The sequence below is a fragment of the Salvelinus namaycush genome, chromosome 30, assembly GCF_016432855.1.
Source record: "Salvelinus namaycush isolate Seneca chromosome 30, SaNama_1.0, whole genome shotgun sequence".
In the NCBI taxonomy this organism is placed as follows: Eukaryota; Metazoa; Chordata; class Actinopteri; order Salmoniformes; family Salmonidae; genus Salvelinus; species Salvelinus namaycush.
Window position 1 is genome coordinate 26,475,071 of NC_052336.1, and position 6,344 is coordinate 26,481,414.

Below are 6,344 nucleotides of genomic sequence, written 5' to 3' on the forward strand. Positions count from 1 at the left end.
ATGGCTTCTGGTTGGGGTATGTACGTACGGTCACTGTGGGGACGACGTCATCGATGCACTTATTGATGAAGCCAATGACTGATGTGATCTACTCCTCGATGCCATCGGAGGAATCCCGGAACATATTCCAGTCTGTGCTAGCAAAACAGTCCTGTAATTTAGCATCTGCTTCATCTGGCCACTTTTTTATTGATCTTGTCACTGGTGCTTCCTGCTTGAATTTTAGCTCGTAAGCAGGAATCAGGAGGATAGAATTATGGTAAAATTTGCCAAATGGAGGGCAAGGAGGAGCTTTGTATGCATCTCTGTGTGTAACGATCTTCATCTTCATCGGATGAGGAGTAGGAGTAGGAAGGATCGGACCAAAATGCAGCGTTGTAAGTGTCCATGATAATTTATTATATCAGAACACGAAAAATACAAAATAACAAAGAGAATGAAAGGAATGAAAATCGAAACAGTTCTGTATGGTGAAAACACAGACACAGAAAACAACCACCCACAAACAAAAGTGGGAAAACAGGCTACCTAAGTATGGTTCTCAATCAGAGACAACGATTGACAGCTGCCTCTGATTGGGAACCATACCAGGCCTAAACATAGAAAACAACACCTAGACATACAACATAGAATACATCACACCCTGACCAAACAAAAAATAGAAACATACAAAGCAATCTAGGGTCAGGGCGTGACACTGTGTGTGGAGTATAGGTGGTCCAGAGTTCTTTTTCCTCTGGTTGCACATTTGACATGCTGATATATATTTGGTAAAATGGATTTAAGTTTCCCTGCATTAAAGTCCCCGGTTACTACGAGCGCCGCCTCTGGGTGAGCGTTTTCTTGATTGCTTATGGCGGAATACAGCTCATTCAATGCTGTCTTAGTGCCAGCCTCTGACTGTGGTGGTATGTAAACAGCTACGAAGAATACAGATGAAAACTCTCTCGGTAGGTAGTGTGGTCTACAGCTTATCATGAGATATTCTACATCAGGCGAGCAATAGCTCGAGACTTCCTTAGATATCGTGCGCCAGCTGTTATTTACAGAAATACCTAGTCTGCCGCACCTTGTCTTACCAGACGCTGCTGATCTATGCTGCCGGTACATCGTATAACTAGCCAGCTGTATGTTGATATTGTCTTCGTTCATCCACGACTCTGTGAAGCATAAGATGTTACAGTATTTAATGTCCCATTGGTAGTTTAATCTTCCGCGTAACTCGTCAACTTTATTCTCCAAGGATTGCACATTTGCTAGCAGAATGGAGGGAAGTGGGGGTTTATTCAATCGCCTACGAATTCTCAGAAGGCAGCCCGCTCTTCGGCCCCTCTTTCTCAGCCTCCTCTTTACGCAGATCACGGGTATCGGGGTCTGTTCCCAAGGAAGCAGTATATCCTTTGTGTCGGGCTTGTCAGAGTCGTGAAAGGAAAAAAAGGATTCTGCTCGTGGTGAGTAATCACAGTCCTGATGTTTAGAAGTTATTTTCGGTCATACAAGACGGTAGCGGCAACATTATGTACAAAATAAATAAACAAATAAGTTACAAACAATGCAAATAAACAAACAAAAAACACAATCAGCTGGGGGCACGTAAAACGTCTGCCTTCTCCAGCGCCATCGTATACACCTGAGCCTGCCCACCTGAGCCTGCTTATTACTGCACAACAAAATCCATCAATCAGATTGATACATGAGTGTGTAGGTGTGGGTTATGTCTAATAGTTCTACATTTTTTCAATGTGGGTGACTTAAAATAGCCTGTTTTGTTTTTGTACAGACATCACACCCTTACCTAAACAGCACCCTCACCTGAGAAGTAGAAATCAAAGGGAGAGAAATTGGGAATTGAGTAACTGCAGTTGACATAGCTAAGTAAACGGTAGAATACTCTTATTGCATTGTGGATGGCTCTTAAAAGAGCCTTTGGTTGTGCATAGTGTAGTCTATGGGGTTGCCAGGGAACAGCACCCTCTTCGAAGAAGTAGGAGGTGAAGATCTCCCGCACACGGATTGCCTCTCTTGCTGCATTGTTGGACCCCATCCTTGAAACATCCTGCAGAGCAGCAGACTTCTCCTCTGGCACACAGCGGCAAGCTGCAGATCCCCTCCTGGTCCTCGTGTCCATCCTCATAAAGTTATGCAGGAAACAGGTAGCCTTCACACGCCTGGCAGTCCCAGATGGCCCCTGTCACCCAACCTTGCAGTGCCCTACACGGTAACTGTAGGCAATCGTTTTGAAGGAAATCTCCAGTGACAAGGTATCTGTAGGAATATGGAAGATAATTTCATTATTAGACTTACATCATGAGGTCATTGTGGATTACTGAAGTATAATATCCCTTATAACAAATCATGATAACATTGGATTGGAAGATGCATGTGCAAACACATGTGCATGTGTAGCATGTGACAATAGCAGGATCATATCAAGGAAAGCATCACAAATGTATACATAAATACCACTTGAAGCTTGATGATGAGTTGATCATTTGAATCAGCTGTACAGTGCTAAAGTAAAAGCAAAAATGTGCATACCTTTGAGTCCCCAGGACCAGGACTGAGAACCACTGCTCTTCATTGGGACCTCTTCATCTGCAGACAAGCTTTCACAGCTCTCTGTATCTGAGGACAGAAAACCTCACAAGAAACAGACTTCAGTATACTCAAATTAGACCACACTGAATATTATGTTACTTTTATATCTGTCCTCACTTCTAGGGACTTTAACTACACAAAAGTACCTGCCCTATACAGAATAGCCTACTCTCACTTTGACAGTTGGGGCTGCTATCCTTTCACCCTCCTCCATGGCTGTTAGCTAGCTACCTACCAATGCATTTGGATTTTTTTTTTTACAGTGATAAATACACCAAGATAGCTAGCTAATATTAAGTTAGGTAGCTAGTGATATTTAATTCACTTAGCTAGCTATTTATACAGTATGTAAAGTTGGCTAGATAGTTAACAAGCTATGTTAGCAGATAATTTGAGTTAGCCTGCACTGTAGCTAGTTAGCTAATAACAAAAACTTTTTTTTTTACATTTTCGAAATGCATTTACTTACTTGAATAGGTTCTCCCAGCCATGTGGACAATTGGAAACAGGGCAGCAAAGTTTGTTTGTCACCAGAGCGTTATGAAGGCATGCACTGCTTGAGTCACAGTTAAACTAGGCTCTCTTGCCAGGCCAAACTGTCTGGTGAAAGACTTTAGAAAAATTATGTCATGCTAAAATGAATGCATGGCTTCTGTGTGATGCAGTGCAGAGGATGTGACATTCATAGGCCTACTGATGTACAGTACGATTGACCTATGTGGTCATCCTGATGTCCCATCAAATGAGAGTTGATTGCTCTGCTAATGCACTCACTGGCAGGCAACATCCACCTGTCATTATACATACATTGTAGTTTTATTGTAGCATAGGATAACATAGTGTAACGTAGTGTTGATCACCTGTTGCCCAAGATTTATTGAGGCCACTCCTCTTGGGGCTCATTCAAATAGACCGTCTTACAATATTCCGAGAGAAAAGAGTAGAACATATAAGAGATACCATCGTCCCTCCGTAAACTGCAAAACATGTTGACACACACAGAGTGATGTCATAGGCTGCATAATAGGTGTTACTAAAAGTCAAGTTCTAGTTTCCAAGAAGTAGGCTTTTCTAGAGCTCCAGGGAAATGTGTTTGTGCATGAACTAAGGCAATTGGCCCATGGCCTCCACTGTTTCTGCTGAAATGGTGACCATAGGCTCCATGGTTACAGGGCAATGGTCCATGTCATTTCCTAAATGCCCCAGTACAGAAAGCATTACACAGCGTGGAAGTGAAGGGGGGGGGGGGGGGGGGGGGGGGGGGGGTCTTTTCAGCACCTTTTGAAGTAACTTGTCTTTATAGGAAAACATCTGGAGTATCTCAAATAGACACCTCACAGCTGGCCCTACAAAGAGAGTATGGGGTACAAACACCCTCTCTAAGTACCCCTTTACTCCCTCTGGCCCAGACCCCCAGGCAGATCAGCTGATATGAGTGGAAAACGTACCTCAATCCCATTATCTGAAATGACAAATCAAGAAGATTTAAATACTGCTTGTTTGTAATTAATCTGACTTTTTCGTCCTCATGCTAGTAAATGCTTAAGGTAGGATGGAAAAAAGCAGTTTAATAAAAAAAACGAGCAGTATTTTAATCTTCTCGATTTGTCATTTCGGATAATGGGATAATTAGGAGTACAGCGACATCTTCCATCCCTAGATTGAAGTACGTTTTCGAGCCATATCGTCACCGCGGTGCAAACATGGGTGGAGTGCATTTCGACTTGTAGAAAAGTATTGAACTTCAAGTCGAGTTTTGGCTAATTCAATCCATAGATTTAGCCATTTAGAACAAAAAGATTACTCAGTCAGTGTCATAGTACATTTAAAGTGAGACACTATCAAGGTTTTAATAACTGTGTTACACTGTAATATTATGTGATATAATAATACGTCTCTGAAATGTGCAGCAGTGTGACACGCCTCAGCTCTGATGCCCTCCCGTGTGCCAAGTTCTGCCAAACACACTCGGTTTGCCAAAGATGCCGCCTACTATCATGGCTGAATAAAGCTAAACCAAGGGTAACACTGAGGAGCCAGTCACCTGATAGTACACCAGGTGTTTATTAGCACAAACAGTTGTTTGCATGTGGTTTTGGCCAGGTGTGGCTATTTGAATATCCTTGCCTGGCTGATGTGCTTCAGCGCCTTGCTGTTTTGTTTTGCTCTGTCTGAGCCAATTAAAAGTGTCATAGTGCCATAGATCAAAACTCCACGCATTTATTTCTTGGGAGAAGTTAGTAAATCTGAAGCATCTATATTGTGGTTGAATAGCAGGGAATAACCTTAGTAAATGAAAACATCCACCAGAAACATCCCCATTGCATCCTCTCTGTTCTGCGCTTATGAGGGCAAGCCCCACACAATCTAATTTTGTTTTGACAGTAGGGAACAATTGAGCCCCGAGTCGCTTCATCCATCTCCTCTCATTTCCCCTTTTCCCCAGAGATGATGATCCAGCCTCGCTGGCGTTAAAGACTCAGGCTTCAGTTGTGTTTGCCGGCAGGATAAAGCAGCAAAACCCTATAAGCTGGGGCTTAGGAGGTGCGATACCCATGGAATCCAGGGACTCTGTGAGGGGGCCTAGATAACTAAGTGATCAAGGTGCCCCTGCCAGTCTGCAGCACGCCTGGCCTCATCCCACTGCAGCATGTTTTAATCTTTACAACTGGTATCTACACGGATGGCTTTGGACACTGTTGATGATCTTGGAGTTAAAAATACTGATTTGTGTGTATAATGTGTATGTTGGGGGTGCATGCGTGCAGGTGTCAGTCTTAAATAGGTTTTGGCAGTGAAAAACATAATTTGTGGAGATTGCCTGTGCCGTTCACAATTCTGCATGTTCACTTTTATTTTGTGTTTCTGCAAAATAAATGTTTAGTTTTGCTGTTTGTTTAACAAATACTTTGATACTCTACCTCATATCACATGCCTTGTGTCAGTTCCCCAGTGCTGAACCCCTAGTATTCACTGAACTCTGTTAGGGCAGTGTGGCAGAGTGACGAAATCACATTGGAAATGTAGAACGGCTGCTTTCATTCTACCTCGCTGGAATCCTCTAACACCTTGCGGCCTATTTACATAGGACCATCGAACAACCATTCGAATCAAATCAAATTGTATTTGTCACATGCGCCGAATAGAACAGGTAGACCTTGCAGTGAAATGTTTACTTTACAGGCCCTTACAAGCTCAAGTTTCTTACCCATCTCTGTTAGCGAACACATCGTTGCAAGTTTCCCTGGCTGTCTCTGTGAAGTCTTTGTGTTTTACAGAACTTGAAAGGCACATCTGAAATGTTGGCCCATGGGTGGATGGTTGATTATTTGGTTGACAGACAATAGAGACAAGGCACATAGATGGAGTGTAGCCACTATTTTTAGGGATAGTTTACAATCCATAAACATTGCAGCCTCAGTTTACTTGAGCAGAAAGCTGTCATTCTTTCAGGCAAAGACAAGGCTCCATTTAGCTCGAGCTACCCAGTGGACAGAAATACATGTGTATTGAGTGGCCACACCTGTCTCACTCTTCCAAGGCTATTTTTCTTTGAGGTATTTATCAAAATGGACAGTTCAACAAAGAAATAACTTGGAATTTACACAACTTGCTCTCCTCTCCTCAGTTTGACAAATATATTTCTGGTTTCTCTATTGAATAATGTGTATTGTAGTACGATAGTTAAAATAGAATTTGATGTAACAGTTTGAGATTCTGTGAGTTAGAGAACCACTGGAATTTTG